Here is a 26,922-nt window from a genome sequence, read left to right as displayed (position 1 = left end):
CGTTGCGTTTAGAACCGAAAACGAGTCACCGGCACATCTGTGCTTCGTATGAAGCGTGGATTCCAATTCAAAGAATCATCTTGGCACGCGATATAAGCAGCAGGGATGTCCTGGTTTCTCGCAGCCGCAACGCGGTCAAACGCAACTGTTTGAACCAGGCTTTACGTGGTTGTCCTGTGCTTGTCCCTCGCGCTTTATTTTTTCGATTTTAAGTATTCATTTTCAACTCGCTCGCTTTTACCAGTGCTAGTAGATACTCAAGCTGCACGAGGGTTCGTGCAGTGCGACCATCTAGCGATGCTATGAGCTTGTGCTCGAGCCTTGGCTTTAATGCATCTTAGTGGGGAAGGCAATCATCGGGGATATATGACACACGATGATGCCAAGTCTGTTCACGGCGGACTCTCGTGCTGTTCTGATTGGAGGAGAAGGGGCGTGTAAAAAAATTGGCAAATGGAACATGGTTAGCGACAGCGCAAATATATGTTGGAAAAAGTTCAGAATATTGAAGTGCAGCAGCCTGAAACTTTGGAGTTAAGCAATTAGAGGATCATTTGAAGACATCTTCAGAGGTTCAGCCTTCCCTCCCCCCACACCAATATCGAAGGCTGCTAGGATATTGGTTCAGGCTAAGCCCTCTGTCTTTCAGTCAGCCAACTCGAGCCGTTCCACCTGACCTTGTTATTCCATAACAAATATGTTAGAAAATGGAATGCAGATTTTCTTTACAAGGCCAAAACATAAAGTGTCATCAAATAATACCTGCCATATTCATATTCTACATTTACAGACCGGGGCTGCCCCGCCTGTGGAGGGTGAAGATGCGAGCAGCCTCGAAGCCCACCAACAGTGGCTGTGTGCTGAGAGCGAAAGCTGGTGCCTGACGACGGCCAGATTGATCTTCGAATGGATGCGACTGCCTGCAAACGGCTACATGCGTTGACATTGATGGGCATATAGACTGCACAGAATGCTTATCCCTACCTGATGGATGCTAGGAGGGTATGCATTCCATATTTTTTTAGTGATCTCTACGACAATTGCTAAATTGCGCTTCCCCGCTCCGTGATTGCGGCTGCCGGACGACCATCTTGGGACACGGAAAATTAACCTTTTGGAGCGTTGCAGAGGCTGGCCGGCAGCTTGCTGAAGACATGTTTTTTGCTCGTTTGTCGTCATTGGGAGCGTTAAAGTGGCCCTGCAATAACTTTTTGACTGGTTTTTAATTTGGACCGAACCTGAGCGCACTGAACGTAGTAATTTAAAGAAACTTTTCTTTTCTCAAATTTCGCTTTATTTTAAAAGTTATAGGCAAATTAGACTTACAAAAACAAGCAAAAAATAACATCCTTCATGACGTCGTAGGTCCTGGCTTGAGTGGCCGTGAAGTAGTGAGCTCATCGAGCGCTCACGGCTGCCGCACTCAGTGTCGACGGCTCGAGAGGGTGCCACTAAAGCACGTGTTGACTAGGCTGTATGAAGCGGGCGGCCAGGGCAGCTCGCATTGCATTTGCCGCACGATTAAAGAATTCGGCATAACACTTCATTGGCCACAAACGACGGCAAACACACGGTAAAGATCAGTTCAGAACGGGAGCCACTTCGCGCTGCCATACAGCCAAAGGGTCAAATCGCCAGCCAAGCCCGCGCCGAAAGCCTTGGGAACGCTCGGAACCGGTCGGATCCTCGAGCCGGTATACGACTGCAGCGCCACCGCGTACATCCGGGACCTTTCTAAGCCCATTGTTCGTCGGAGCCTCATCCCACTACGCCTTTCTAGTACAGTAAAACCTCGTTATAACAAAACGGGATATAACGAACTAATGGATATAACAAAGCAATCATAATTCCCCTTGCTTGCTTATAGTGGGAAGAAATGGACATTGGCTATAACAAACTAATGGTTATAACGAAATAATTACGACCGCTCCTTCAACTTTGTTATAACGAGGTTTTACTGTATGCGCCGTTTTTTTCACCGCTTGGTGGCGGGTTTGTCGACGGGTCTTTTCTTGTTTCCGTACTTTATAAACTGCATTTGTTTCTTTTCTGATCTAAAATACTGAACAAAAACTACTTTCATACATAATTGAAACGGTTCGCGACACTTATATTTTGTATCGACTAAAAAAAAAGCTTTTAGCGGCTCTGACCAGTAGTAAGCCCAGGACCAAAGACGTCACATATTCCGCGCTTTCGGCAACGCGGGTCGCCCTCATAGGTGGAGGAGGTTTCCACGTCGTCCGTTTAAAATATGACTCACTGATATTTAGTTATTCTCTCCGTGCCCGCTGGCTTGCCCGAACCCAAAGAGACGTGGAAACCGCAAAAGAGGTAGACGCTTAAGTATGATTGCAGCTCCCCTTTAAGTCCACACTCCTTTACTCCTACTCTGACACTCCGAGTTTCATACTCCAGGCACAGCAACTAAACGGCGCATGGCGTACAGGAGCGCGACACACCGAATCTATTGACGAGCCGCACAAGCTCCTTCCCACCGCACGGTTATGACGAACCTGGCATCCCGTGGATACGGGTGGGAGAAGCCAAAATTATTTCGGTGGTAAATTAATGAAAGCCAGTGTAGAGCGGCAGGGTACAAAGTAAAAGAGACGGCGACGTTATGAAGTTTCTACGAACGTTTAAGTATTTCTGAGAGGTTTGGAGACTCGCTTCGAGCACGTGCGGGGAAAGGCACCTTGGCTGATCTATTTATTGACCGTGCAAGCTGTTTATATTTGAATTAAAGACAACATTCTTGAACCCGTTTGTCGACGCACGAAACCCTCACACTTGCCAGATATTTCGTGGCTCCGTATTGCAGCGAGACGGAATGCGATGGAAGCTGTTGATGTGCTATGCCGATACCGGAACACTGTCGTTCAACAGATAGCACGTCAATTCGTTTCAGGCGAGACATGAACATGATGTTTCGGCTTTCCATTCGAAGTATCTTGATTCTCTGGGCAAAGCATCCTAGAAAGGGCAGCGCTCCGACTGTCTTCTCATCTCAACAACTTTTTTGTCGCTGTGCTGTCGGTAACCTTCTGTTCAATAGATGAATTCGTTTTCAGGCGAGATGCACGAACAAACCTTTCCCGCAATGCTAACTGATGCTTCGGCTTTCGAATCTAAGTATCTTTATTCGCTGCAGCTGGACTAAGCAGTTTAAAAAGGGCAGCCGTCCCACTGTCTTCTCGGCAACTTTTCTGTCGCCGAGCTATCAGCACGCTCGTTCGATAGATCACTTTGTTCTCAGGCAAGGCACATGAACAAACCTTTTCCGGAATGCTAATTGCTGTCTTGGCTTTCAAATCAAATTGTTTTTACCTGCTGGATTAACCACTAATGGACTGAAAAGGAGCAGCTGTCCGGCTACGCCTTTTGTCTCAACAATCTCAACAATAGCACAGCCATCTTGTTTGTGGACGTGACATCACGGAGCGCAAAGAAGTCACTTGTGCTCCAAGAAATGCTCGGAGCACGAAGAGCACGCTTGAGTGTCAGTCTCCGGCGGCGCTCCCCTCTGTTTAGTGAAAGGAGCGCCAAACGCTCGCAATGTGTAAAAAATAAAAATTTCCTTTGAAAACGCATGAAATTTTATTGCAACAGCGCGGCACCGGAAGAAAAAGGCACAACTTGTCGAACATCGAGTCTCGCCGGTCTTGCGGCGTGATCAAAGCTTCCTTAGCCTGCCAAACTGCTGCGTCTCTGTGCCTTTTCACGCTTGGATACTTATCAAGAATCGATGCCATGGCAGAGCTTTGAAGGTATGTCGCACATAGGCGTCTTCTCTATCACCCAGCTGTTCCAGCGAGTTGCTATCAATAGGAAACGAAATCGGTGGCTGCTATTATGTATTAACCATGGCTATGTTCCAAATCTACTCAAATGGATCGCATGACAGCACAAATAGAGCAATGCTGTGGAAGAAGGTAGGTTTTCGAAGGCAAAAGTATGAAGCGGCGATATCTGAAGTTTGTCAAACGTGGCCCGTCCATATGGTTGTGTGCAATCTGTCGCCGTCGCCATAGCCTCCTACCCCTCCTTTGTCGCCACTGGATCATGCCCGTTTCTGGACTGCAGGTGCCGCGAGTTACAAATACAGTCGTAAGAGTAAAGTAAAATGCTGCTCCAGAGGCACATGCATCTTCATGCACTTTGCCCTCACGAAATAAATCCACATGGCGTTAATTCCTGATCGGTATTCAAGCGTGCGAAGACAAAGATGCAGCACTTTGGCATGCCAAGGAAGCTTTGATCATGCCGCCAGAACGGTAAGACTTGCGTTAGACGAGTTGCCCCTCTTTCTTGCGGTGCTGAGCTTTCGTAAAAATTTCCACGTGTTCTCAAACGCAATTCTCACCGTTCGGGGTTTTAACAAACTTCTTCGGTAAATGACAACGAACGAGCAGAAAACATGTCTTCAGCTTACTGCCGCCCAGCCTCCGCAACGCTCCAAAAGGTTGACTGATAATCTTTGTCCCAAGGTGGCCATCCGGTGGCCGCACCTGAGCTGCAACGACCAAGCGGAGACACGCGATCCAGCAAATTGTCGTGGAGATCAATGGTATTGCTTGCACGGCGTACTATTAGTCTTCAGAGCAAACACAAGTGTCGCTGTGGTCACCACGTCTTGATTGGGTGAGGTGTACCGTGACGTCTGGTGACGGACTCCGTTTCGCGTTCTGGCATCTGGCTGGCTTCCCTGCGCCCGTTTCCTCACGATCGGAGGTTTGTGATCATGCTGACCTACTGTTCAGCGCTGCAATGCAATTTCCAAAAAGAAGCTGGTATCATATTCTACCACCCGAAAACTTCGAGATTAAAGAGAGCATGGACAGTCAGACTAAGGATGGGAAAGGCACCGTCAGCATCGGCCGTTGTGAGCTGTAAGCACGTTGAGAAGCGGGGCTTCGTTTACCCAGTGTACAAGGCGCTGGGTGAGACTTATGCCGACAGAATTTTCATAACTTTTCCAACCGTTTTTGTCACGTTTACCTTTATAATTGGGTTATAAGTATGGAAAGCTATCGGTGGAGGCAACTCCGTCGATGAACCCCCCCGCCCCCTCCACACGATATAAGGCGGTTGTGCAAGGGGTTGTGGAAGCGGCGGTGTGTTTCAGACACTGAAATTCTGTTCTTTGCAGATTCATGAGCTAAGCGCGAGACACATGCGCGAAAAATCCATCCGATCCGACGTCCGATCCGACAGTACTACTGCCTGATCCGAAAAATTTGGTCGCTTCAGGCGTCAGATCGGCGATCCGACATGCGTCAAACGCGCCAGATAGTTTCGCACGGCGGACGGATTGTCGGATGCGTCCAGCCAATGACAGCACAGCTAGCGCGAACGTCATGATGACGTACTTGGTCTGTCGGGACGAATAAGAAAACGGGACGGGCGACGGGAAGCCGGACGCGTGGATCCCTCTGATCCATTCGAGAAAGATGGCCCCGGCAAAGAATGCACACACTAACAAGAACGAGCTCCTAGCTTCGCTCGTGCGAGCTAAACCATCAATCTGGGACCAGAGATCTATGAACGCGGACCTCCGCTGGAGTGCTTGGAAGTTGGATCTCCTGGGCGGAGCCGATCGGATCGTTGTGTTGCTTGCAAGGTCGGAAGCGTGTGCGTGTGTCTCAATTCGGAGCGGCGTTCGGACTGTCGGATTGGACAATTCTGCCGTCCATTTGTCTCACGCTTTAGGAGAACATCAGACCCCGCTTTACGGGCATACAAATGGCATTTAAGTCAAAGGCCTTTGGGCGGTCTCACTTGTAATTTTCTCCCCATGGCCCAGAATATATTTAACATGTTGCTCGAGCAGAGTGCAGCTTTTTCGCTGAGACGTTTTTGTTTAGAAACAAAGTTGAAAAAACCTCTTAATTTATTCAAATCATCAGCAGCGTTGATTGTGCGAGATGTAAATATATAGCAATGCTCCTGCAAGTGTGGTGGCATTTCTTCCTTTTCATATACCAGCTGTGATTCATGCACTGTCTGCCCTGGAAACCATGCTCGGAATGTTGGTTGAAGTTTTGCCTGCAGCTACAGACCATATCTCAATAAGGCCGCATATAATAATTCACATTTCCTACGTAAAATGCGCACAAAAAAAAACAAAAAAAAAACGAAAGTAATATGCCGACAGCTAACGCCGTCTCGGCCTTTGTAGGGCGAGTGAGGGGGTAAATTTTGTCCTCAGCATGATGTCACCCCGACTCGCTGTAAAAGGTTGCCACCCAAACTTCTCGGTGCTAATACTCTCACCATACAATGCACCTGCTATTTGTTTGGCCCCTGGTCATGAAATCATTCTCAGTTTGCCATTCCATCTCACCGAGAGCCCGATTTTGGTCATTGAGGTCTCAACCGGCTTGCACTGAAGAAGTATTAGAGAGTTCGTTTCACGGCACTCGTGCCCACGCGTGTCCACTCGCAGCGTGGAGCGGGTTCGTTTCAGCCGGCACTCCACGAGTGGTTGCACTCTCCGAGTTTGTTTCATTGCTTACACCCCACGCGTGCATGCACTCGCTGCACTGAGAAAATCGAGATTGCGCCAAAATGCAATCCCGTCGTGCCTCGTTCCGGCTAGGCTGGCAAGGTGCTGGAGCAGATGACGAAAGTTTGTCTGCTACGATGTGTCGCGGAACTGAAAGGAAAAAAAGTAGATTTTCTGATAGAAATTGCGTCCCGCGGGCAACGGAATCAAACGCGAGCTTGAACTGTGAGCGTCTCCTATTTCATGAAGGAAGCAGTTGACAAACCATGCTTTATTTGGAGGTTTTAAGTCGCTCTGTTGCTGTAAAAACGCTGAAATATACCAGTGTGTAAAGAAATGCTCAGAACAAATGCATGAGCGGCCCCCGAGATGTTTATCACCAACGTGTGCGGGTAAAAAATTGAACATTTGTCGACAAAACTGCCCCAGCAGAAACTTTGACTGCCCAATAAGCATCAGAGAAAGCTAAATTTAGTGATTTTACCCGAGGCTTGGGCAACATTATCATGTTTAACATTTACCTACTTCAGCTAACCTGCCCCGTCATATTTTGTTCGAGAAAGCTCTCGTTCTTGACGCCCTCACCAAAGCTAATATCCGATCCACCTGTAATGACGATCGAAATCGAAAAGTTTTGCTGGGTATTCCAGCAGACTAGTTTTAAGGCGTACCCTTTCAGTGGTCCACGCATAATGCCATACTCAAATGGATCAAGCTTCTGCTCGGACAGCATCATCCATTTTCTTCAGTGTAAACGGTTATGAGAATTGAAAGATCGCAACCAGCTGCTTTGTAGACAGCTGGTTGCGGAAATTTACGCCGTCTGTAACTATCCCTATGACAGCCGAGTTGCTTGAAGTCATCGCAACTATAAACTACAGGCTGCAGCAACCAACGTTTGTAGATAAACGTTGGTAGCGACTGTACTCTCGCATTCCCACCCAACACTCCGAACAGCAAGCCGCCAGTTTCGGTTTGAGGTCGGTATTCCTTCTACAACATAGATGGCGGCAGCATCAGTCTTCCGCACTTGGTGCATTTGGCGAATTCGTTTGAGTCCAGTTCGCCGTGCAACACTCTGCGAGTGCGATGCATTCTGGGAGAGAACTCGAACGGTGCCAGTGCGTGTGAAACGAACTCGCTATAAAATACCGCTACCAGACGCATCGTCTGCTAACATGAGGGAATAATAATGAGTTTGTTTGCTACTAGGTAGGTATCATTCTCTGACAGAAACAAAACGACGAACAGACTGGCAAGTCATCTGCGAACAGAGCCAAAAAGGGACAATCGTCTGCTATGAATTGTGTGCTGCGCAGAGTGAGATCAAAAACTAATTGAAATATGGAACATCGGCTATTTTACGGATGCAATTGTCCTGTGTTTCGTTTGGCTATGCTGATTTGTTTTCTGGCTGTGTGTAACTTGACACCCACTAGTGCTAAAACAAGAGCTTGGGACAAGCACCCACCTTACCACGATATCAATCTCACTATCCGAAAGAGTATTGGATTTAATTACTGAGTGCCTTTTCCATTGACAAGAAGGCCCCAACATTTTTTAAGAATGCCAGTAGGGTTTTGTTGTTGCATCTTTATACTCGCAACTCATTCACTTTGCCAATTTCGTTTTTCTAGCCTGGCTCAGCTGGCAAGCTGAGCAGCGAGTCTGAAACTGTACCAATATTGTTTCCGGTCAGACTGTCCATTATTATTTATTGTTCTTCCCTGCTATTGTGATATGTCTGCACTGTAGTCATGACAGGGGCTTGAATGGTGGCTCCTACTTTCTACACATGGGTCCTAGGAAACATTTGTAAGTGATGAGGTGCCCACAATCATGGGCGTCGGCAAAGTGGCGGAAAAGGGGGGGGATTATTCTGAAGGGGTGTAGCTTTCAAACCTATAACTTTGAAAGAAAACGAGGTTTGCCCCCCTCCCCCTCCTTTTCCTGCAAAACGTACTGCAGATGCCCATGCCCGCAATCTAGGCCAACGGTTCTGGAAAGAGGGTTTGTGGAACCTCTCCGTAAAGGCATTTTAGGAGTCCGCAAAACTCTGCCGGCAATAATTTTTTTTTTTTTTAAATATGATTTGGGGCATTGAGTTGAGCCCAGTCCGGCCATGGCACATTCACAGCTCCGGGAGAAAAAGGAATCTACAGAAGAATACCTCTTTTCACTCTTCCCCCTTTTTGTTCTTGGTAAACACGTTTGCAGTCCACCCCCCCCCCCCCCTTTCCCCTTTTTTTACACTGCCTGGCGTCTCCCATCACTTCTGCCAGTCCAAAAAGGGTTTGCTTGCCACGATTGGCGGTTTCCTTCTTCTCTCTATAGCATCCTTTCTGCTAAAGTGGAAAGAGTGTAGACGGAGCTTCTTCCCCTCACCGTACCGTCTTAACCTGCAACATACTATACTCTCGGGAACAAGATAATAGCCTTGTATCTTTTCTGCCGCCACAAATGCTGTACTTAGCATGTTTTTGGCAGAGGCTTTTGCTGCCACCACATGCCACGCTATGAAGTGGAGTGCCACGGTGTGTGCGTGCCACATGTCGCATAAAGCAGTGCACTTTCAAGCTGCGTGGATGCAATGACGGCAGAAAAAACACCAGCAGAGCGGACAATACAGAGCATGTTATTAACAGCACTGGTTAATTCCCAATAAATCACAATCTGAATCATTACTGTAAAACCATTTATTTTTGCAAATCGGTCACAGAGGGCATAATCGCGGCCACTAAATTTTGCGAATTCCAGACGCTTGCATTCAAACTCTTAAAGAGATTATAAAAGCAATTTCGAAATTTTATTTGACGTCTAAAATGGGCGTCGGGCTCATCTCGGACACTGTTGACCAAGTTCCAGCCCGAACAGAAGTTTGTGTGCCGCACCAATCAATTAAACAGTTGTGGTAATATTTGCGCGGGGACGATGCCTGAGACCCCCCCCCCCCCCCCCCCCCCAAGACGGCGGCAGAAAGGTGAACTAAAGTGCGCCGTCAAAGCGTGACGACAACGGGCTCCTCGTCAGGCGATTGCTTCAAACGGTTTAAACGAATGATGCGCTCTTGGTTTAGAATTCGGTAGTGAGATGGCATACAAAAAAGTAATTTGAATGTTGGATAATTTTTTTAAAGCTGTAGTTCGGAATTAATAGGTTTCATAGCGTGTGTAGGAATAGGTTCCATAGCATGTGTAGCGTGTGGGATGACAAGGAAAAAGACTTGTGGAAATAAATGACAGCTGTATGCTGTGCTGGTTTTGAGACGGTGGTGTGTATGTTCCTTTTTGTTTCCTTGTCTCAAGGAAACAAAATTTTGACAGCAAATTTTGAACCCTGCTAGTGCACACCTTTCTGATCCAAAACTGACTTCGAGACCCAGTAGGTTTCAAAGCCGGTTTCAAATAAGAAAACCAACGCAAAAGTCAACTTCGAAACCTGGGATGTTTTGAAGTGATTTTTGGCATTAATTTCCGAAAAGATATGTCATCAGTTTGGTGGCCGGGAGCTAAAAGCATTTCATGCTTAAAATCATACTCATCAGTGCGGCCTTTATTATTCTCTGACTGAATCAATTCTGCTTTTATATGCAGGAGGGAACCATTTGGCTTTTCGAAGGCTTTACTGTGGTCATGGCGGCCTACTGGCTTTTCGGCTTCGCCCATGGCCAGAAGACGTACAATACGAGCTGCCTTCTTGAGAGGCTTTGTCTTATTCTAATCTACTCACAGCTACGGCCAGTTGCAATCAAGGTGATTAATACAATCAAGAAAACACCTGTAGCCTGATTGCTGATCACATAGTGCAATCGCCAAAGTCTGTGAAACTCCTGCCAGGATTGTTCCGATTTTCAAAATCATTAAAGGCTTTGTTTGTTTTTCTTGAGATGGCAGCTGGAAGTTGTGTGGCTCACATACCTAAGTATGCTTCAATTCATGACCAGCTTTATTCGTTTATATTCATCACATTTCTCTAGTCCTCCGTGTTGTTTCCTAGTCATCAAACTATTAGACACCTGTATGGAGTAGTTACATTTTGTTTTTAGGTTTTTATCAACACGGTTTGTGTCACCCTGTCTGGAATTCATCACCCTTACTACGAAATGTCAAATTAATCTCACGTTGAGATACTTTTTAAAAGTGGAGATGACCGGCATTAAATGTTGTGTTTCTTTATCACTCCTGTTCATACTTTGTATATTACTTCAGTCAAAAGACACCACCAGTGTTCAATGCGCCCCTTCCGAGCACAAGCTTTTCAGCCTGGATAAGGTGAGCGTGAGTGAGCACGTACTAAGCAGTACCGAAGGTAATGAGCGTGCACTGCTGAATTTTCAAAGTTTCAGAAATGCTTTTTTTCAGAAAAAAATAAAAGCCAGGCATTGTTGTGGTATATTCATAACATTGTAGCTTTCTTGAAGAATGCGGGCATTCTGAAGGTGTTGCCGAAGGCTTGCCAGGGTGACAGCGCGGTCGAAGGCGACAAGTGCGAGCTAGTACACGCTCTATCGCAAGCTCTTGTTCTGCGAAAGCGCTTCGCAAAGTCGCTCTTGCATGCCTGTAGCCTTTGCTGCCCTACAGTGGAAATGGTAGGCAACTCCGGCTGACACAAGAAATCATCCCATCGCTGCCACACTCCGTTTCCCTTTGAAGGCTGGTGAACCGAAATTTGGATTTTAGAAAACGATGCAGAAGCCGTAGGCGGGACGCTACAATCCCTAAAACACTACTCGTAGTCACAAGGCGATATCTCGAATGGACGGCCGTATTTTTGGAGAAAGAGGTTGAGATTGAACGAGGCCGATGAGGCGCGTGACGTTGAGATATCTCGTTTTCTCCTCTCTCTGCTTCGCCCCCTCAAGGCGGCGAGGCGGAGAAGACGCGAGGTCGTTCCCTCTCCTTTTCGGAGAAACAAGACAAACAAATCTGTCAAATGCGCCTCCTTTTTTTTAAAAATAAGGTCATCCGTTCGAAATATCGCTGTATGAGTGATGTTTTAGTGTTTGTAGCATCTTGTTACACGCTTTTGCCGCCGTGTTTTATGGAATCCAGATTTCGGTTCAACATCCCTTTAAGTGCAAGTGAAACTGAAATGCCAAGGATGAGCACGTTGTCCTGATTGACAGTTGCACTGCACTGCTTAGCAACATTCAAAGCATGGAGCTTGCTCTTAAAGCCTCTGCATCAGGCTTCCTGTTGCAGCTCGTGGTACCGAAGCAAGCTTTTGGGCAGACACTTTTTTATAAGCAGAAACTTCACCTGGCATCGCAGAGCTCCGACCGGTACTCGGAGCACTTAGTTGCGGTACTTTAAATAAAACAGAAGGGCAACAGGTGAAGTAGAAACTTCACCTGCACCGCAGTACTCCGACCGGTACTCGGAGTACTTTCGTGCGGTATTTTAGATAAAACAGAAGGGCATTGAGCAGTGCAAACTATGATTATTGTCAGGAAAGAAGTATTCAGTTGCGGTAATTGTTTTGCTTTACATACAAAAAGGCTGGAGTATGCTTAAATGCTGGGCTAGCAACCGATTGCTACCAGGGGCCCTATGCTACACGACGGGACTAAGCGGAATCAAGGGACCGGGAGCCATCCAGCGACCTGGATGCAAAGATGGGTTCAGCTTCCACGGGATTGGTGCCACCTGGATCTTGTCCAAAAGGGCCAGCAGCAGCTGGATAGCCTCGCATTGCGATGCGGGGATGGGGATGCCGAGCGAGCTCGGGGCATGCCGCCCACTCAGTGTGAGGGCCAGGTGCTCCCACTGACTGGCTAGGTGCATGTTGATGAGTTCCTGGAAGGTGTTGTTTACACTTAGCCGCCGGAGCTTGGCGTTCGACGCGTACGGCGGCACCCCCAGTGCCAGCTAGTACCCCTTGCGAATAATCACGTCCATCTTGCCCTTACCTCTCGACAGCAGGTTGAGATACGGATTTGCGCAGGCGATGTGGCTCACGACGAGTGGTTGGGTCAGCCGGATCAGGTCCGACTCCTCGAGCCCGTGTCTGTGACTCGTTATCCTTCTCACCATGCGCATGACTTGCGTGGTTGTCTTGACGAGTCGGTCGACCGTGTAGTTGGTTCCGCCGTCCCGCTGGAGGCGAAGGCCCCAGGATCCGAACCCGCTTCACCACCGGCACGGGGGTACCATCCTTTAACGTGAGGCGGATGTCCGCCTTCTTCTTTGGGAATTGGCTTGCTCGCGCGGAGGAGCAACAGCTGAAACTTATCGGGGGCGCGCTGGAGGTTGCCGGCCTCGAGGTAGTTCTGCACCGTCTCGATGACTTCTTCGAGGAAGTCTTGCCTCCCGCTGTCCGATCCCAACGTAGCCCAAATCGTCAGGTCGTCCACGTAGAGTGGCATAGAGTGTATGCTTCATCCGGGGAATCCGTTCCAGTAGAGGAGGCGGCTTGCACATCGCCAGGTAACAAGGTGGGTGACAGGACCGAGCCTTGCCGGTTGCCCTTGCTCGGTATCGGGATGGTGCTTGTGCGGATGGACTCGATTCCGATGGTGGCCATCCAGTTGCTCAAGAAGTCCCGCACATAATCATACATCCGGGGCCCGCACCCAGTTGAGGCCAAGTTCTCGAACGCCAGCGTGTGACTGACGTTGTCAAAGGCGCCCTTTATATCCAGGGCCAGGACCGCCCGTGTTGTCGTACAGGAGATTCTGTCAAGGATATCCTCCTTGATCTGAAGCAGGACATCCTGCGTGGAGGTGTGACCAGAACCCGAAAATGGTGTTCATGGTGGCATTGAGTTCATACAGGATGGTCCCCTCAAATATTGCTGTAAACAGCTCATCAGGGCATGGGCATTTAAAAAACTGAAATGGAGTGTCCAGGTCTGTGACGCTCGGCGGTATACCTGATAACCTCTATTTCTTTTGGATCCTTTTCAAGGGAGTATATTTTCCACTTCGGGGCACTTTTCTTGTTTCTGGCACTTACTACTGCTGGAACTGTTTCACCCTCGCTTTCTTCTTTGCTTTCACAGCACTCATTTGATGTTAATGTGGAAGGGAATTGGCCGGATTCCACTCTTCGTTCCTACGTAAAATGTGCTGGCGTCCAATACCTGCCACAAAAAGGGTACTTAAGATTCCAAAAACGACTAAGAGTGTGCAAACATATGATGCCAGCATTTCTTTTTTCTTATTTCCAATGAGCAACATTATATTATGCCAAAACTCTCCCTAAGTGCACACTGCATTTCACAGCGCGCTAAACTCTGCCGGAAAAATCGGCACCTCCACGCAAAGGGGCGTCGTTTCCTCAGCAGTGTATTTTACCTTGTGAAATTTTAAGGCGCTCCTTTCTTTTGCAGCTAGAACATCCTTAAAAATACTAAAAATGCGTTCGCCACGGACGACAGAGTCTTCCGCCGGCAAACGCTGTCGTTTGCATACGATACGCCTTGAAATTTTCACCCCATGGTCGATCAGGCGCCGATTTTTCCAGTTGCTTTCCCATACCTTGAGCGTACCAGAAACACCGCGCGCGCCCGTAAATTAAAAAAAAAGAAAATAATGGAACGGCATTGAGTGTTTTGTTTCCTTACCGACTTTGTGCGTGGACCGCGCCACGTTGCGCTGCCTGATGCACCCGCGTTTTGGAACTAATTCAGTTGACAGTTCCCTCCGAAGATGAAGCCACTGAAGCCGCGGCGGTAATCGGACTGGTAGGCTGTTCCCTTTCGAACGGGCGGAAGAAGACTACGAAGAATTCGGCAGCGAACGGGCGGAAACTCGATTACGTACAGCTTCAGTAGTCGACGCTTTGTTTTCTCGATTGCGTTCGCGGCGTTCACCGTGGACTCGCGCACTCGGCCGTAGCCGAACTGGCCGAACGGCCGAACCAGCTGGACGGCTGCCGGCGCGCGTACCGTCAGCGTCGCTATAGCAACCACGCCGCGAGTGTGGTTGCCAGACAGAATTCACACGATTTTTTTTTCTCGTCACTCACGTTGAGTTACTAGAAGTTAGGCGCGTATCATTATAATACATTATGCTGTAAGAAGTTATTAAGGGATATGTGTACCTACCTAAGATAAATGCAGAAAAAATATTATTGAAAAATAAAATTGGCGTAACCTTTTCATATCTTGATTAAGACTAGCGTGGTCACTAGGCATATATACCGCTCGGGGCACCTGTTGGTTGGTATAAGTAGGATGTATGTACTATTTGTTGTGTGTTGTGCAATTGATCGGTGCTTGTATCCCCGTGTGTATGTACAGTGTTGTGCGTATGTCCATGTCGTGAGTAGATGTAACCGCGCGCCGGGCAGCAAAAAAAAAACTGCTGGTTTTTTTTTGCTGCCCGGTTTGAAGATCACTTTTTTTTTGTCGCTAGATGGGGGTTGTCGCCGCCCAATTTGAAAAGTGTGGCGGTTGGTGATCTATAGCTATTAGAGGGCTGGATGCCATTAGTCCATCCGTCGTGTTGATCGCTCCGAGTTGTTCGGTTCCGCTGTGTCGCCGTGTTATGCTGCCTGATTGCAACAAAAGGAGGTTAGGCGGCTTCCCCAGCACGTGTTCTAGGTGCTGAATGCCGCTGTTGACGCACAAACGTTCATGAGTGGATAACGCACGTAACAGAGGTGAGCACAGGCAATAGTTAATCGAGAGCCACACGGAGCGCGAGTGCGATACCTCCTAGCCGCTGTCGACAGAGGGTGTCGGAGCGATTCGTTGTCAACTTGTCGTCCACGGCAAGTGGGCGTTTTGTTCAATAAAGCCAGCCTGTCAGTGTTTTGTAAAGCTATCCCTTCTTTATAAGCGCTTCTGATGCGATGAAAATGCGACCGGCATTGAGCAGGCCGAGCGAGACTTCGGCGACAGTCTCGGCTGTTCAGTCTCCAGCGGTTTCGGCCTTACTCGTATTATTTGCGGTGTTGGCGCTTGGACATAGAGATGTTTGTAAAGTGTTTTGCGCCTGCAGATGACACCAAACGAGCGTGCGAGCCGTATGCTCTTGCTCCGGCGAGAAGCCGCGTACGGCTCGCCAGGCTCGTATCGTCTGTCGCATACTGGCCGCCATATTGTTTTTAGGGTGTTAGCAGTTAACACGATTTTCACCACCTCCGGCGGCTAACACCCTTACACGAATAAAGGCGTTAGCCAGAGGACGAGCCATTTACACGAATAAGGGTGTAAACATTTTAAGTGTGTACGCTTTGTCATTACCCAAGAAAAAAAAACGACCTGTGAAATACACCTTTGACAAAACTTTTAGATTGGTTCGTGCAGACGTCGATTTTTACGGTCCATTTCAGATCGAGCATGCTGGCTTGGGACACCCTATATATTTGAGAAATTATGTTGAAGTGCCATCTCACTAAATGTTATCATATTAGAACTTGACTGGGTTTAGGAGCTTAATGAAAACAAAGACAGCAGTCGGTCTGTGGTAAAAAGTAGGTAGTTACACGTACGATTTTTCCTAATGAAAAGAAGGGGAACAGTTTGCACATTGGCCTTCACAAATCTATGACAACATTTATCAACGTCATTAGACAACATGCACGTTAAAAAAATAATAAAAAAGCGGCTTCTTAGAACAAACTGCGGGCAAAACTATACACCGATTTTAAATTGTTATGACAAAGATGGTTGACCGTTGTATCACTGGCTTTAATATATTGAGGCTAATTTTATTTAAAAACACATTAGTTAAAACGTATCTCCAGGTCTATTTTTATTTCTACAGATTTACTCATTGAACGAAAGACAGTAACGTGAATTTCGGGTTTCTTGAACAAGGACCAGTTATCATTACGCTGTTCCTGGTAGCAAAGTCATAAGCATGATGAATTGCCTTGATATATTCCTATAGACTTCTTGATTAAATCGTCTTAGTAGTGGTGGGTTCGTTTCCACTCAGTTTTCATAATCATCCACATTTTTTTTTTCCGATTCCATACAACATGATGTAAAGGCTCGAAAGATGGGATCATACATCATGCAAGCGACAACTTTCAGTCAGACTCGAACGCGATTCACCGCGAGATCTGTGCTTCGAATTGCGCATGGCAATGAGTTCAAGGAGAAAACCTGGCACGCGGCATTCGAACGGCGGATATTGGGGCGATTCGTGTTTGCAGACTGTCTTTTGTGCGACGAATGAGCACTGTGACCACGGCTTTAGAGGCATGGCAAGATGCAAGAAACTAGTTTTTTTTATACGTTCACCTATCTTAAATTTCATATTTTTTGTGTGAAAATAACTCTCACTTAGATTTTTCGTGTTTTTCTGCAGTTGAAAAATATGAAGACACAAATCACGCAAACATGTTAATAGCATCTATGGTCACGCAACATTTTGTCGTTTAGTCCTGCTCCATTCTACTCACGGACACAGCCTACAGCCAGCTCTGTGATTTCACAACATACCTTAATTATTATTAGCTTCATTTCTCGGCGATCAAGGGCACTATCAGAGGTCAGGCGCCATCATTGAGGCTTCTGCTCCGTTCCCGTCGCCCGCCGCCCGCGGCAGTAGAGCAGTACGAAACCCCTCCCCGCGTAGCGTTCGTGGAGATAGTTGTGTTTTTTTTCCTTTTTTTAGTATATTGTTGGTGTCAGTCGCGCGAGCATAAATTACGCAAATTAAGCGCACTTCTCTTTTATATTTTTTTTTGTGGTTTTATTATTAAAAGTTTCAGTGTGTCGAACCGAAAAAAATACGGGTTCGGTTACGGTTCAGGTTCAGGTAAATTTATTTTGTTCCGGTTCAGTTCCGGTTCGATTAATTCGATCTGAGAACCGGTTCGCGAACCGGTTCTGGGCGCTGAACCGGTTCGCGAACCGGTTCGGAAATTATAAATGACAAATTGCAACATCAAAATAAATTACAAATAAAACATCTGAAATCAGCACATACCAAACGGGATACATCGTAGTGTAAGGCTCAGGGATTTCTACCAGGAATGGCTTATTTATGTGCACTCAAAGGTTACCTCACCGACGTTTACGCATTCGGACTTCATCTAATTGGGTCCGACGCAGTAGCTGTAAAATCTGCGACCTCCTTACAAACCCACTTACAAGTAGAACTCGCTAACTATCCCGCCACCTCGGCGTGTAAGCAATTGAAGGAACAGTGGGGAGAAAATACAGCTTTCTTTATTGGAACTAGCCTTCGGTAACTCAAATTAGACCCTTAAAGAAGTTTTCATTAAACGAGATACGGAATATGAAAAACACTTCACCGAACGCAACGCCAGAAGGACGTAATAGGATAAATATTGAAATAGAAGAGTTCGCTGTCTCACAAATATGTTAGCTTCTAAGTGCCTATACGAAACCGGATGCATTATTACCAAACTCCACAGCCTTTTCTTTTCTCATTCCGATGGAAGCAAGCTTCAAGAACTCGCGCGTTCTAGAAACGTGTTATGAAATGAGCACACAGCAGCATTTAGGATTTACGAGATTGTGACGCGATTTTTTTTTTTTTTTTGCACAGCCTTCCACTTATCTTTCTTCGTGCAAGCCGCGACCGGCGCAATACTGGTTCCTATGTCAAGATTCATGGATGCAGCGTTTGTCAAGATTCATGGATGCAGCGTTTATATTCCTAAGACTGAATGGAGAAGAAAAAAATGTAAGCGAGGTGTGTGTCAGTTGACGGCGCTTAAAAAACAAATGGCATTGATAGCACATTCATTGTCAACAGCGCGTGGCCGAACCGTTTTGACATGAGCCGGTAACCGTTATTTTTTTTTTCCGGTTCAGTTCCGGTTCGGGTTCATCGCGATAGAAATATAACGGTTCGGGTTCGGGTTCAGTTCCGGAAAAAATACCGGTTCGGTTCCGGTTTTCGGTTCGGTTCGGTTCCGGTTCGACACCCTGAAAAGTTTATTAGTATAAAAATGAGCTTCATTCCAGCACCTGAGCAGGCCGACTCGCGAACCTTTTTTGGGATCGTGCGTTCACTTGCTTGACCAGCTGATTATGCCTCTTCGCACAAGGACGAATTGTATGATATATTTAGCAGGGCCGTCAGCCCCTGTGTGACAGTTTGTTTTTATTTGGCATTCGCGGCTGCGGGTCTAAAAAATGTGAGCAGTTCTTCACCCAGTGCGCCTTGATCCAGCGTGTGCAGACCGGAATTGCAGAGTTCTATGATGGGTGTGTTGAACGTTTAAGCTTGGTTACCCGTTGTCTTAAAGGGGGGTGCAACGATATCCCCACTTCGGTAAAAATTTGTGGAAGTTGCCCTCTGACACTTCTGAAGTAAAGAACAGAAAATTGATTTCGCCTTTGTGTCCTAGTTGTTGTGAAAATAAAAGATAACTAATGGCATTTCTGGCACTCCTCAACTCACTCCCAGTCTTCAGGGCCACACCTGGTCCCTCTCCTAGTGACCTCATTCGGGGTGCCGTGTAGCTTCCCGTGTACTCTTTCGGAGGAAGTTTCCTCTCCTACTCTCTGCTCAGATTAGCGGGCGACATGCTGCAGCTTAGAGCCGAGCGACGTCACGTAATCTTTTTGCCGTAGTTCCTTCGGCTGCCGCTCGTGGCTGCAGGGGGGGAGGAGGGGGGAGGAGGAGAAGCTCGACTGTTGCTTTGCAATTATGCAGCAGAATCGTGGCAATTTTTAATGAAGGAGATGATCTTTCTATCCTCCAGGACACGATTAACAACGAAAAAAGGACGAGATGCAACTTATTTTAATCTTAAAATCGTTGCACCGCCCTTTCACCTTAAAGGGGCACAGACACCCCAAAGGTCGTATTTATTTTTATTGTCTAAAACGATGCAAATTGCAATCATAGACACGCAAAAAAAAAACCGCATCGCGAAAAAAAATTTTACCGCGCGCGCGCGCGCCTTTTTATTTTTGGCGTTTGATTTTCCCGCCTCTTGCCTCCTCGCTTCTTTTGATCGGTGACGTCAAGAATCATGAAATTTAGAAGCTTTGTAAGCGACATCTCTATAACATTTAATTACGGCAATCCTAAAACATGTTTTTTAACGCAATTGCGAACGCACTACGGCCCTTCTTTTTGGAATACCAAAAATCGGGAGTTCGTTGTGGTGCCGTCTCCTGGATTTGTATCCTCCAACGGAAAACAGGCGACACCGCTCAAAACCGGTCCGCCGCAACGCCGGCGCTCGCTCCTTTCCTCCTCACTTTGGGTCGCCATGGCAACAGCAGGGAGTGGTGAAAGAAAGTGGACTCTCAGGACTCCGCAGTTTTTGACGTCAAGGCACCGGCGCCGATCGCGCGGGAACTTCGAAATCGGCGTTTGGAAATTGTTTTTTTACTTTACAAATACTGAATTCCCAAATTTCAAACTTTGAGGGTAATGTCCCGGCATCGTTTTCAATCGTTTCAGATAATAAAAAAAAAATATGATTTTGATGTGTCAGTGTCCCTTTTAAAATATTGCAAATATATTTTCTCTCACACACACACATACAAAACCATAACGAAGTTAAATACCTAAAGTTTGTATTCAGCTCCTTGGGGGATTACCCAATGGTTGCTGAAAAAATCATTATAAGGGGTGCGTGTGATACCACACGAATTTACGATTGATTGATTGATTAGTGGCTTTCTGGCGCAACAGCGACGTGACTATACTGCGCCTAACTTAAATATTTACGCAAAGGAGAGGTAGAGTGTTATTTAATGTAGAAGTAAAAGTCAGACACTTTGGCAGAAGACAAAACGCTGAGAAGGACCTAATTATCTGTGGTGATCACATACTATGGAAAGCGCATGTTGGAAAAGCTAGAACTTATGCAAAAAACCTGTTTTCTCAAGGAACATAACAACATGTTTAAAAGGAATAATCGGCTTCTCATCAAGCACTAGTGCAGGGTGAAATGGAATGCAATATATTAAGAATTCCGGAAAACATGAGCGTCTTTCTTGTGAAAGGGCAGAGCAGAAACTAAGAATATGCTAGACCGTCAAAATCTCACCACAGTGTTCGCAAAAAGGTCTATCTGCCCCAAGCAACAAGTACACATTGGTGGCGTAAGAATGACCAAGCCTCAAGCCACAGAGTAATATCTCATGAGACCGGGTTCTATGGGAAGAGCTGTCCAATATCCCTATATAAAACCGGCTTGATGGAGTGCAGCTTATTGTCATGCTGTTGATTTCATTCTGTTTACCATTTTAGGAAAGTTGCTGCCCTAAAAATAGGTTTCAGGTCTTGATGTGGTAGCTGAAGACGTGTTTGCAGCAAGCTTTCAGAAGAGGTCGCAAGCCTGTCAGCCTTCTCATTGCCACTGAGCCAAACGTGGCTAGGTACCCAGCAAAATATGATGTCATGAGCCTTTTGTAGGCCTCTATTTATTTTTGCACGCACAAGCTGGATAAGATTATGCTTTGAACCCTTTACAGAACTGATTGCAGTTATGACAGTCTGAGAATCAACAAACACGACGGCCTTCATTGTGTGGCTTTCTATATTATATCTCACTATTGTTAATACACCTTGAAGTTCTGCAGTGGATATACTAGCAGCAACACTGTTAAACCTCTGAACGCTCGTAAATTATTCAGAGTACACAGCAGACCCAACAAAAAAGGAGGTCTTTGCCCCGTCGGTATAAAACTGTGCATAATCTTTGTATTTTTTTTAGTACCTCATTCAACTCCTGTTGGATGATTATTGGAGAAATTTTATGTTTGTTGAACCTGGTGAAACACCAATAGCAGCGAACTGGCGGCAGGTGCCAAGGCGCAACAGTGTCAATCCTTTCGAGTGAGCTTATGTCATTCAGTTTGAGACTAACGGCCGTATTCTTAAACGGGCCTCGACTCGACACTCCACCTCGACTCACTGGAGTGGAGGAAAGCACCTCGCCTCCATTTGAAGAGCCATCGGGCTTCACAGACGCGCCTCGGCGTTTCCTCGGCTGAGGAGCTCCTCGAGAACACTTCCTCCACTCAAGGAAACTCGAGGAGACGTGAAAGGCGTCTGGTTACGAGGTTGTAGTAAACAACGAAGTTGAAAACAATATTGTGGTGCGAGTTATGAACATATTAGTTAATTTTATTGAAGGCACACATTTTACTAACACTGAATTGGGAGTCTGCAAGATTTCTGCTTCGCAGCGCGCATATTTTATGCGTTGCGGCCGGTTTTCGGACAAACAGCCACAAGCGTTTTCCAGTCTGGCAACGGTGGCGGCCGCTCTCCAGCTCTTGCGTAGTAGAGGCAGCTGGAGCTCGCTACGGTCGTTTGTGTCTGCGTCTCGCCCGTTCTTCGCCGCCTCACCTCGTCTCACCGCTTATCTGCTTCGCTGTCACCGCCTAGAACGAGCATTTTCACCCTTCCTCTTTCTTCAGAGTCCTACTAGGGTGCCTTGCCCGTTCCACGAAGGTGACAAGAAGGGGCGAGTGGTTCCACGAAGGAGGGGAGCTTCTTTGTCGTTCTACTAACAACTACCCGAAAGAAGCTGAAATTGACGCTTAAAAGAGTCTGCACCAAGTAAAACCGCCAGCCGCATGTCCGCCCACCAGTGTTGCGACTACGGTAAATCCAAGTGGAAGAAAACAGACTCCGAGAAGAAGCAGGGCATCCGCAACAGGTGTGTAAGGAATTTCTATATTTAGGTAGAATAACGCAACGCGTTCGCGAAATCAAATGACAGGACGTGTGTACTAAATAACTCTGCAAGGGATTTTGCTGTGGCTACCTGCAGCGTCCGCAGTAGCTAGTCAAGCACGTTACTGTCGAGGCCGTAGGTGGGCAGTGACGGCGAATTGTCGCTATCTTTGGTGACTCTTGTGCCGGCATTGACAACTTACGTTTGCGTGTTGTGCTATATCCAAGCGAAAATTACGCAGCCAACATTCCGGTTGCGTCACACTACCTTAGCTTGAGCTCCGGCCCCTTTCTTGAGATTAGAGAGGCAACCTGGACGTATCAATAAAACGCGACGGACGAAACTGACACTAGTGCACATAGAAGTTACCCTAAGTAGGAGTTTAGAATATGTTAATTAGACCTAGCACCTGATCCCCTTGTCTGCTCATCTATTGAAGAAAAAAAAATTGTGCTGGTTTAATTGACTACCAGCTCTCATTTCTTAATTTTAACCTCATAAGAAATGCCATTATGTGAACATGAGACGTGCTGGAGTCCAGTTGTTGCTATTTGCGAGGTTAACCAGCGCATTGAACTGGCATGATTAAGCCGGCACGAATTTAATATGGATAGAAGTATACATTATTGATTTGAAAAATTGTGTGCCCGCAATATGACTGTTGTCGATGATCACACTAAGCTACTCCAGTATTTTCCATGCACATCAAGAAACAGCACAGGTACGGCATCACTTGTTTCGAATTTCATTCTTGCAGTTAAGTGTTGAACAACAATTTGTACCGCATAAGTTGTAGTACGATTTGTTTTTCTTTCTACGTTGTGCTCTGTACATCTCAACTCATGGGTGCTGTCACAGGATATTCTTTGGCCTTTCGTTGCAGGAGGGGGCACTGGTGTTTCACCTGCTGAACAATGAGCCCGTCCCTCCAGCTTGTGGGGGCACTGATGTCCTACATGGCAATGCGGCTGCCAAGCCCGTACAACAGTGGCAGCACCCGCACTGGTTAGCCGGTGCTCTCAATGCTGCCAGCCGCCATTCCCCAAGCCACAGTGAACGAGCGTGACGACTGACATCATGCCTGGTAAAAGCTTTTGATTGCATTTGCTACGTACACATGAAGGTTAGTTGCTACTTGATCACACGGCTTCCAATGTTTATTTGTAGAAAAAATCTGTTTCTGCTCTTCCGTTCATTATTTCGATTTTGGCATACTGTCTCGTAGGAACGCTAAAAACTGTGACAATGAGCCGCATTTTCAAGAATGCGACTTGTTAGGGGTGCCACGTAGGAACACAGTAAATTCCTTGGGTCTGGATAATGACATGTTTATTGACGAATACGCCACACGTTTGCCCGAGGGCCAAGAAGGCCCGAGATAACACCGCTGTCTCTTTTGACGGTATCACCATTTGGAGCCTGCGCTGCCGCTACTGACAGTAGCACAGAAAGGAACGGTCAGAACCAGGAAGGAAAACTTTCATGTCTACCAACAGATGACATTTAACATTTCTGTAGTGGGGTTGGCGTAACAGTTTCTACCAGTTCTCCGGTATCTTCACCGTGCCTGTAACACTCGGTGTCAATGTGTTGTGCTTGCCTAGATTCGCCTGCCTCACTGCTGCTGGACTGGGGTGACATCATGGAGTTTGCGGTTGCTGCGTCACCAACCAAGTCCCCGACTCCTCTACCTTCTCAGCCGCCACGTGTGGTTGTCCGAGTGAACCGACGTGAGGAGCTGCACCTGCTGCAGCTGGAGCTACGTCAATGTCAGGTTGCCTATTAGCAGACGCAGGCCCAGGTTTTCCATCAGCAGCAGCACAACGAGCTGGTTCTAGCTTGAGCTGCTCCAGCTCAACAAACTTATCAAGCTGCAACTGCTTGTTCTCGGGGCCCAGCCACAACAGTAGGCTGATTTATTCGATTTGTTTCATCTTCCTCTTTAGTAATTACCATTCTCTTTAGTGTTTAAGATTGCTTTTTAAAGTCTGTAACTTGCTTCATTTTATCCCTGACCTAAGTTGTTATGAGTATTGACCGTATCTCGTTCAGTAAAGCCTAGCATTTTTTTTAACTTGTTTCTCTATTGGCTATTGTAGCGAACCCAGGGTAGTCCTTGTTGTCTGGCTCCGCCGGAGCCAGGTACCGACCAGGACATCAGGAAGATGGGCCTCGGAAGCCGGGGTACTTTTCGATAGACCTTTAATTTACATTTGTACAGTTGATTCAAGACCAGAGAAGAGAAGACATTTGCTTTTCAAAGTTCGCGTATTTTAAACACTGGCTACTCCCTAGGTCCCTAGGTAGGGACCCCCACATCGGTGGATAGTCGGCCAATCACAGAAAGGTGTCCAGTTCTAACACCGCCCCACATTCCATGATTACGCACACTCAGCCTCCGTAAACACTTCACCGTCGGTCTAGACGGCGCCGAGAGTCTCACCAAAACACCGGCTCGTTGGAATTCACGCAGCTGGTCAAAACACCGTCCGGGGCCGAGACGTGACGTGCCGCCTTTCGACCCTTCGTGTCTACGCGTTGAATGAAGGCGTCCGGATGATCTCATCGTCCTGGATTGTGCCCTGGTGTTTCGGCGGTGAAACCTGAGACGTTGTTTTCCCTCTTCGGAGGCTACATCCAGACTTGTACACGTGAAAGTCTGGATATATCTCGGCGCACGTCTCGTGCGTTCGCTGGGCAGGCGTGCCTTCGAAGCGATAATGGTGCCAGGCTCGCTGAGTCAGATGACCTTGAACCCGCGGGAGGCGTCCGGCGAAAACAAACGGCCCGATGCAGACATTAGGAAATGGTCCGGGGCCTATTCATAACACCGTTCATTACAGCTCCTCCAAGCACGGGAAGATCTCTGAAGGGGAGGAGTAACCGCTTCACGCCTGAAGAGATCAACATTCAAGCGGCAAGAAGAAGCTTCACACATAGTACACCCCGGCCGAAACAAACAAAACCAGCAAGTGTCCACACTGCCTCCGAAGCCGCCAGGCCTTCCTATGTTTTCCATATTCCTGCTAAACATTCCTGCTAAAATCACCCTAAAGTATGCCATGAAGCCTCAGCACAAGACTAAAGTCGGTTCCATTCTCGACGCACCTTACAATATAGCCAGATTTAAACAATATGCGTACAACAAACAAACATTATTCGCCTACACGTAAAATAGTAACCTGTTAAATGCATAGGAAAATCAAGCAACACGAATCTAAAAAGACCTACTCAGTCCATCTACATTTCCGTTAGCCGTTCCTTTCTTGTATTTTACAGTGAAATTCAGCTGCTGCAGAGCAAGGCTCCACCGCAGAAGCCGAGCATTTTTGGATGACATCTGAGTCAGCCAAGTCAGCGGGCAGTGATCGGTAACGAAGACGAACGGGGCTCCATACAGGTAGCAGGATAGCTTTTGGGTCGCCCAAATCAGGCACGCGCATTCCTTTTCGGAGGCGCTAAACGCCTCTTCTCCGGTACTGAGCTTTCTGCTGGCGTAGAGCACGGGGTGTTCCTCCCCGCGGTCATCCTCCTGGCAAAGAATGACGCCTAACCCGCGATTACTCGCATCGCACTGTACAATAAAGGGACGGTTATAATCTGGCGTGCGCAGCACAGGAGCGCTGCACAAAGCAGCCTTCAGCCCGCGGAAGGCCCTCTCCATTTCCTCCGTCCAGGCGACCTTCTCGGGCGCGCCCTTCCTCAGAGCATCCGTTAAAGGGCTAGCCATCTCGGAATACCGCGGAACATAGCGCTGATAATAACCCGTCAAACCGAGGAAGGCCCGAATGCCTGTTTTTTTGACGGGTTGAGGAAATTCATTTACCGCCTCGACTTTTATCTCATCTGGTCTACGCCGGCCCTGGCCCACCACGTGCCCCAGGTAACGCACTTCCCCTTTCGCCAGCTGGCAGTTTTTGGGTTTTACAGTTAGTCCGTCCTCACGCAATCGACTGAAAACATCCCTAAGGTGTCCGAGGTGGTCTTCCCAAGTGGCTGAGAAGATAGCCACGTCGTCTAGATACGGGAGGGCGTATGTTTCAGCGCCCCTCAACACTCGGTCCATTAATCTCGAAAAACAAAAGGGCGCGTTTTTTAGACCGAAACTCAACACAGTCGGGCGAAACGTTCCAGAAGGAGCTACAAAAGCGGCATACTGGCTCGCCCTCTCGGTCATTGGGACCTGCCAGTACCCTCTAACAAGGTCCAGGATCGAGACGAACTGAGCCCCACTTACTCGTTCCACCCTCTCTTCGATGTGGGGAATCGGGTACACTTGGTCCTTAGTGATCGCGTTAAGTTTGCGATAATCGACACAGGGTCGAGGGTCCTTTCCGGGGGCCTCTACGAGGATCATGGGCGAGGTATACTCGCTCTCGCAAGGGACGATGACTCCCAACTTTAACATCCGCTCGATCTCAGTCCTTAGGATATCTTGTTGTCGTGGAGCCATGCGGTAAGGTCGGCATCTGATTGGAACACCAGATGTGAGCTCTATCCCTACCGAAAAATCCGGTATAACTTTTCACTATCCGGATTATGGAACCGGAAATTTGTTTCTGGAAACCCGAAATCCAGATTGCAGACAAAGGAATAATTTCTGAAAACCTAAATTCCAGATAGAGTCTAGATAGAATACAGATAGATTTCCGGTTCTATAATCCGGATAGCGAAAAGTTATACCGGATTTTTCGGTAGGGATGTCATGCGTCACCGCCGAGGTCTTCCCCGGAATCTCTGAAAATAGTCCCTCAAACTCTCCTAACAGTTGCCTCAGGTCCGCCACCTGAGACGCCGTCAATTGGTCGGGCTGTACCGCGAGCGCCATTATCTCATCAA

At 47.3% G+C, this 26,922-nt stretch overlaps 1 long non-coding RNA gene across 1 annotated transcript; it reads left to right on the top strand.

Annotated features, from left to right (window-relative positions):
* Positions 1–21,520: 21,520 nt before the first annotated feature.
* Positions 21,521–24,134, top strand: LOC115332461. Its single transcript, XR_003920606.3, has 3 exons — positions 21,521–22,065; positions 22,967–23,167; positions 23,688–24,134. It is a non-coding gene; the product is annotated as an uncharacterized LOC115332461 (long non-coding RNA).
* The last annotated feature ends 2,788 nt before the right edge of the window (positions 24,135–26,922 follow it).

This window comes from Ixodes scapularis, unplaced genomic scaffold, assembly GCF_016920785.2.
Source record: "Ixodes scapularis isolate PalLabHiFi unplaced genomic scaffold, ASM1692078v2 PGA_scaffold2__306_contigs__length_199485367, whole genome shotgun sequence".
Lineage (NCBI taxonomy): Eukaryota > Metazoa > Arthropoda > Arachnida > Ixodida > Ixodidae > Ixodes > Ixodes scapularis.
Note: the sequence above shows the minus strand (reverse complement) of the source record. Positions and strands in the feature narration are given on the sequence as shown.